This window comes from Equus przewalskii, chromosome 6 (genome assembly GCF_037783145.1).
Source record: "Equus przewalskii isolate Varuska chromosome 6, EquPr2, whole genome shotgun sequence".
Lineage (NCBI taxonomy): Eukaryota > Metazoa > Chordata > Mammalia > Perissodactyla > Equidae > Equus > Equus przewalskii.
In genome coordinates this window covers 31723628-31731695 of record NC_091836.1, presented here as the reverse complement: position 1 = coordinate 31731695, position 8068 = coordinate 31723628, and the positions used below count along the sequence as shown (strand labels likewise).

Here is an 8068-nt window from a genome sequence, read left to right as displayed (position 1 = left end):
AGCAATTATCACGAGTCATATATTTTGAAGCTATTTTGCTAAGTTCATACAAATTTGGAATTTTAATATCTTCCTGTTAAATTGGTCCTTTTATGTTTATAAAATGACTTTTGTATCTCTTACTTCCTACTTTAAAGTCTACTTTATCTGTTACCAATATAGACATACAGGGGGTTTTTTCCTGATATTTTTATGGTATACATTTTTCACTCTATAACTTTCCATTTTTGTGTGTGTCTTTGTATATAATATAAATATTATGAACTAGATATAATCAAGCATTTTTTAGGCTCTCTGGTAATATTTTTATTTTTATGGCCTACTGTACCTATAATTAATGATATAACTAGGTTTAAATTTAACATTTTCCTATTTGTTTTCAATTCATACCTTAAATTCTTTTTTCTTTATTCCTGTCCTTTCCATTTTGGTTTGTACTATCAAAGTACTTAATGTATTAATCACATTTTTTCATTATTTTATTTCCTTTTTAATTTTAACTATTTTCATTATTCTATTATCTTTTTAAGATATTCAATATAATTTTAATTTTATAATTTAATTATATTAGTGCATTTGCAATATCCTAATTAATCCAAGACCCTTACAATCATTTAACTTCATGTAACAGCTTCCTATATTTTTAAATTTTATTTCCAAATGTGTTATAAACCTCACGGATATTATTATTGGTGGTTTAAATAGTCAATAGCCTTTTATATTTACCTGTATATTTACCCTTTCCAGTTCTATTTATTTCTTTTTGCATTTCCATCTGGCATCATTTTGGAATTTCCTTTAGTAATTTTTATAGTGAGGGGTTATAATTTATGCTGTTTGTACATAAATGTTTACAGAGGGAGGTTAACCCTGATACCAGCTACTTTGTCGTGGCTGTGTAGAAATAACAGTTTCCTTCTTTTTTTTTAATTTGCGATTTGACTTTTCTCTTTGCCTCCTTTTAAAAATAAACTTTATAGATGTTAATTTACATACACTAAAATACATACATTAGGTTCACAGTTTCATGTGTTTTGACAAATGTTGTTTACCACCACAATCAAGATAAAAAATCTTTACTCTACCGCAATAGAATACCTTGTGTCTCTTTTTAGTCATTCCCCCACCACCCTGAGACCCAGACTGATCCGCTTTCTCTCACTATAGATGAGATTTGCCCTTTTCGGAGTTTCCTACAAACAGAATGATATAGTATATAGAGTTTTGTGTCTGACTTCCTTTGCTCATCCTTCTTTTCCTTATTTATCTCTGTATTTGTGCATATCAATAATTCATTTCTCATTGAATTGTGATCCATTGTATAAATATGTCACAATTTATCACCTATTTTTTAACATTTATGTTTATTCTTGTTTGGGTATATTATTAATAAATATGCTATGTAGATTTATTGCAAATATTTATGTGGACATATGTTTTCAATTCTCTTGGGTAAACATTGAAAAGCAGAATTGCTAAGTCTAATGGTAAGTCAAATTACAAGTGTACGTTTAATATTTTAAGAAACTGTCATTGTTCTGCAAACTGGTTGTAATGTTTTATATATCCAAGAGCAATATATAAGTGTTCCAATTGTTCTGCATCCTTACTCATATTTGAAGTTGTTAGTTTTTAAATTTTAGCCATTTGATTATATGTGGTAATATCTTACCATGGTTTAATTTACATTTGATTGAAAATCAACCGAGTGATATGTGTGGGTCTGGACTCCACATTCTGCTCCATTGGTCTCTATGTCAATACTTATGACAACTGTTCACACTCTAGATTACTATGATTTACAATACTTATCACTATCTTTAAAGACACAGGTTGTATGTTTCTGTGGCTACTATGTGCACTATGTGCCTACTATTTGTACCTTCATCCCCCAAACCCTCCAGCTAGCCCTTCATTATTCAAATTAGTGCTTGGACAGTTCATTTCCTTCTAATCTTCTTCAAACACTCCCTTGGTGCTATTTGTATGTGATCTCTGTAGGGGAATCGTTCAATAGCATTAGGGAACTGCAAGAGCAAAAGTTTTGGTTCTTTCATCCCTTGATATCTCCTAGGACTGTGCCCTTGAGAAGTAGCTGCTTTTATAAATGGTGTGTCTAGGCCTCTTTAAGTTTACAATCTCTCTAAAGGTCTTTGGGTATTATTGTGAGAAATAATTCTATAATGTTCAATAACAGGTTTGTATAAATCCCCCAAAGACTATTTTTCTTGGGCTTACTTTTGAAATGTGGAAAGGGTGATGGTTACCCTACTGATCTGGCTCCTCTTTATGCTACTCGTTAAGAGAAGTTTCCTTCTTCATGTTTAGGAAACAGATGTTTAACAGGCAGCACAAAGGAAAGAACCTAGTGAGCTGTCCTCTTGCTTACTTAAGTGTAAGCTTTACCTGCCTTGTCTTTTAAGCTACACTGTCAACCAGATCATTTTACCTGAAACTGTCACAGGTACTTAACGCAAACATTTCCAAAATTAGATTCTTCATTCTCACCCTTATTAGTTCTCTATTTTGTTGAACTATATCCTCACTGCCAAAGCATGCTAAACTGCTCCATAAACTTCACCTCTTCACACAATTTGCTGTTATTTGCCCGGCATTGCACCACTCTCAATTCCTACTGCTACTGCCTGAACCTGGATTTTCGTGTTTTTTCTTTTTTTCTGATAAGCAGGTGAAAAGTCTCTTTAGTTGATCTTTCTGCCCTAAAGCTTACCTTCCTCCAATCTGTCTTCCATGTTCCCACTAATTATATCTCTGAATATAAAGGCTATCATATTACTGTCATATCTGCTGTTTTTCAATAACTCTTCCAAATTTACAAGATAAAAATTTGTCTTCCTATTGTTCTATGCAAGTTTCTTCATAATTCTCTAATTTTTCTGACTCCTTTTCTTATGTAATCTATGCTTCTTTTATATTGGGACTATAAGCTCCTTGACAAGGGTCTATGTCTGTTCAATCTTTGAACTCATAGTGCATAGCATGCAATAGCCATTTAATTCATGTTTGTTATTAAATGGATAAATAGGTGGAAATAAGAAAAAGAGAAGATAAAAAATGTAAACACCTGGGCCAGCCTGATGGCATAGTGGTTAAGTTCATGTGCTTCACTTTGGTAGCCTGGGGTTTGTGGGCTTGGATCCTGGGCGTGGACCTACACACAGCTCATCAAGCCATGCTGTGGTGGCATCACACATACAAAATGCAGGAAGATTGGCACACGTGTTAGCTCAAGGATAATCTTCCTCATAAAAAAAATAAACAAAAAAATCAAATATAACTCAAAGTGTTTTATCTAACCATATAACAATTAAAATACTAATATTGGATACCTTTATTCAGTGGTCACTATTCATATTAGCTAAAAAATCGCCACACAAGAGATCTTTATAGTCTTGGAACTGTTCAATATCTTGACTTTAGTGGTAGATACACAAACCTACACAGGTCTTAAAATTGTGTACTACTTCACACACGCATGCACACATGAACAAATAAAACTGGGGAATTCTGAATAAGACCTGTGGATTTTATTAATATCAATATCCTGGTTGTGATATTGTACTATAGTTTTGCAAATTGTTACCACTGGGAGAAACTGGGCAAAGGTATCAAAGGTTCTCTCTGTATTATTTCTTACAACGTTATGTTATTCTACAATTATTTCAATAAAATTTCAATTAAAAAAATACTGATATTGGGGCCAGCCTTGTGGCCTAGTGGTTAAGTTTGCATGCTCCACTTCTGTGGCCCGAGTTTGGTTCCTGGGCACAGCCTGACACCATTCAGTAGGAGCCATGCTGTGGCAGTGACCCACATACAAAATAGAGGAAGATTGGCACAGATGTTAGCTCAGAGTAAATCTTCCTCAGCAAAGAAAAAAAAATACTGATATTTACCTTATATGTCATCATTAAAAATCTAAATTACTTTCAACATGGTTTCATTTAATACATATTATTATTGTACTTTGAATTACAATGTGCACTTATCACAATGAACCCTGGATGATGCTACACTTGCTTTTCTCCCTCAGCAGACCACAGCCACCTTGAAGGTAGAGACCTTGTCTGTTCTATTGTTTATCGTGTGCCTTAATACTCAGTAAATATCCCATAACATTTTTTTATGGTGAGTTAAATAAAATAGTGTGACTACAAGGAAGTGAAAAGAATCCAAGAGAACTCAATGGCTAAGTAGTTTTGGTCTAACATGTCCTCAGTTTTCTCCTTTGCCAAATGAGGAGGATTATATAATTGTCCATACTAGACTTGGTTTAATGGAATGAACACTAATAATCAACATCTTACATAGGTCACTATTTCATGGTTAATATAGGTCATGCTTTCAAAATTAGTATGATTCTCTTACCAGCATAGCTTCATAGCCTACTTAGAGGAAGATATGCCAAGCTAGCACAGAAGGGATGCTTTGCTAAAGCATCTCTGGAAGGCAGCTGCTGCAACTCTGAGGAATTTGAGAAGCATTCTCCACTCCTAGCAGCTACCTACCCCTTTTCTCTTCTTGATATGCTATGTGATATTGACATTTATTGCATTAACATGATATGTGTGGCATTTGAGTTAAGCATTTATTTTCAGAAAAATTAATTTACACTTTCGATATAGGTATATATTTGGATGACTGTTTGTGAGGTTCATAGCCCATTCTTTACCACCCCAGATGGTGTCCATAATCCATTTTATACTTTAAGTCAAACAAACGTGAATTACTGAAATAGTCTAATTACAAAGGAAGTACTTCTTAGGACCTGGTTTTAAAATTGTGAGATACAATCAATATTTTTTAGTGATATAGATTTGTCCTAAGGTTGTTTGTTTATTTTTCATATATTTATTATTTGTTCCCTTTTTCCTTACAAAAATAGTTTTAAGATTGCTAAAAATAGAAGCTTTGCATTTTGGAGAAAAGACCAGGAACTCTGTAACTATAGAAGGAAAATCTACATAGCTGTATCAGCAACCAATATACTATAAACTAATATAGTGTAAATAGACAAATGTTTACTTTCAAAAATCTTGGATGCAACAGTGAAAAAAATTAAGGAGTTACACAGTTTTCATTAGCTCATAAATGTTAATAAAACCAGTCTTTTTCACAATCAAGCATTTTTGGTGATATTTTCTAATCTAAAAATTTCACCATATGGATATTACATTATATAATGTACTGTGAATATTATAAGTGACTTTTTCAATATGGAAAGTTTGCAAAGGGAAAGAAATAGCTTTTTATAAAGCCTTTATTTAAATTACACAAAATAAAATACAATAGCATTATATTGGATAGCAATTCTTGAAAATACGTATGTAGGAGATAGAAGTAAACCACTTCTCTGATGATTTACTTGATAGAACACCAAAAGAGGAGAATGGGCCATTTTTGTTTCTCTTAGATTATCACGGTTAAATAGTTGCTTAAACAGGGCTCCTTACAAGCATTGCACAAGGAAAAGAAATTAAAATTCATTAAATATTCATTACACATTATGATTGGGTAATTGAAATGCTCCTTGAAACTATAATATTCATATTGGTTTTTTAATTGAATTATAAATAAAGAAGAACCTAGTCATATCCGGCCTTTCTAATTTACTGTGAATGAATACTGACTCACTTTTCATCTTCAGCAGAGCTTTCCTCACATTCTTGTTCTTCAGGGCATACACCACAGGGTTTAAAAGGGGTGTCAGCACAGTGTAGAAAACTGTCACAACACCATCCGCAGCATCCTTGGAGCCTGGCCTCAGGTAAATGAAAACACCAGGGCCAAAGAAACAAAGGACCACAATTCAGTGAAAGGCACAGATCTGAAATCCTCTGCATCTCTTCTCTGAGGTGCGGATCTTCAGGATGGAACAGACATTGGACACGTAGGACAGCACTATCAGGAGAAAACAGCCTGAAGCCACTACCTCGATGTTGACAAGTATCACCATCTCGTTGGCAGAGGTGTCTGCACAGGCCAGGTTGAGGATGGGTGGTGCATCACAGAAGTTGAACCCATAGTAGGGAAAAGGGAATGTCAGTATGGTCTGGACAGCAGCGTGCAGAGAGCAACTGAGCCATGTTCTTATGGCCAGGAGGGCACACACTCTCCCACTCATCATGCTGCTGTACATGAATGGGTAACTGATGGCCAGGTAGCAGTCATACGACATGACTATGTAGAGGAGGCACTTGGTGCTCCCCAGCAGGTGGAAGGAGTAAAGCTGGGCCACACAGATGTGGAGGAGATAGCTTTGCCTCCTGGGGAAACCAAGGTCATCAGGATTTTGGGCACAATGACTGTGGAAAAATACATGTCAATGAAGGACAGGTTGGTGAAGAAGTAGTACATGGGGGTTTGGAGGTGGGAATCTACCATGATCACCAGCAGGATGAGGAGGTTCCCCACCACAGTGAGTATGCAAATCACCAAGAAGATTCCAAAGAGCCAGGTGTTCAGCGCTGGTACATGGTGAAGCCGTATTAGGACAAATGTTGTCACGAGGCTCACATTTGTCATTTTTCAACACATTTGGTCACTCTCCGCGTAGGAACATAAAGAACATCCAGCATTTAATTGAGAACTGAGAACCCATTCTCTGTGTAGCAACTGCCTCATCCATGACAGATAATTCTGGAGTTATATTCAACTTTGCCTATTGCAAAGCTTCTTTGATAAGTAAGATGGAATGATTTCATCATCCGCCTCTCTCTCTTTCTCACATACACACACACAATAGAGGCAAACACAGATATATGCAAAAAGAAGTAGGAGAAATCCATGGCATTAATTTCTATTGATATCATAAATTACCTCACATTTAATGGCATAAAACAATTCAGTTTTACTATTGTGCAATTTTTTCAGTCAGGTCAGCTGGGTCCTTTGCTCAAAGTCTCATCAAGTTAAAATCAAGGTGTAAGCTGGGTCTGTAATCTCATCTGAGGCTCAGGGTCGTCTTCTAAGTTTATTAAGGCTTTTGGCAAAATACATTTCCTTGAAGCTTTAGGATTGAAGCCCCTGTTTTCTTGCTGGCTGTTGCCAGAGAACATCTGAAGCCACACTTAAGTCTTAACCACCTGACCATCTGACAACATAGCAGCTTCCTTCTTCAAAGCCAGCAGGAGAATCTCTCTCCAGTTTGCTGGGCAAAAGGGAAATGCAACGTAATGTAAGTGAGAGAGTCATATCCCACCATATTCACAGGTCCCACCTTCACTCAAAGGGAGGCTATTTAGCAAGGAGCATACACCAGGGGGCAGGAATCTTAGGAACTATTTGAAACTGTATTTTCTCTCCAAAATTCATTGGGAAACGTAAAGAACCAAGAATTTAATTGTTGATAGCAGTGAGCATTTTGAAAGTCTAAAGTACACCTAAATCATTCCCTTATGTCCTCGTAAATAACATGAGAGTAATAGCATCTACCTAATTAAGAAGTTATAAGTATTAAGTGAGATACTGCATGTAAAGTACTTAACACAGTGTCTGACATGTATTAACTGCTCCACAAATGATGATGAATCCTGTAATACTATGCCTTATATTACAGAATTTCCATATATACAGAGAGAAGGAGAGACAGAAACAGACAGGGAGAGAAAGAGATTGATAATAAATAATAAAATTAAAAGTCTCTTTGTGCTATAGAGACTTCTCAATTTCAAAGTTAGATCTTTGAGGAAGATTCATCTCTGGTACTGATACTGCTACTGATGCCTCAGTACCACCACCACCTGCTTATAAAAGGACTTCTTTCACCTCAATCAGAGCAAATTAGAACATCAACTCCATAAGAGGATCCCTGCAATCTCACATATGATCCAGAACATACCAAGCCTCTTACACTGCTGACCTCACACTTCTCTTACACTAAAACATCCTTTATGAGGCTCTAAGAACATAAAGTTCACATGCATGAACCACAACCAATTGGGTAACGGACGGTTTTCTAACATACATTCTTCAAACATAGATATCTACATATTTTCTGAAATTGTCTTTGCTAGAGAAAATATCCCTTCCCTCTCCTTCTGCTCCT

At 35.5% G+C, this 8068-nt stretch overlaps 1 pseudogene; it reads right to left on the bottom strand.

Annotated features, from left to right (window-relative positions):
- Positions 1–5566: 5566 nt before the first annotated feature.
- LOC103550148 (olfactory receptor 10G7-like) lies at positions 5567–6546 on the bottom strand (annotated as a pseudogene).
- Between the last annotated feature and the right edge of the window lie 1522 nt (positions 6547–8068).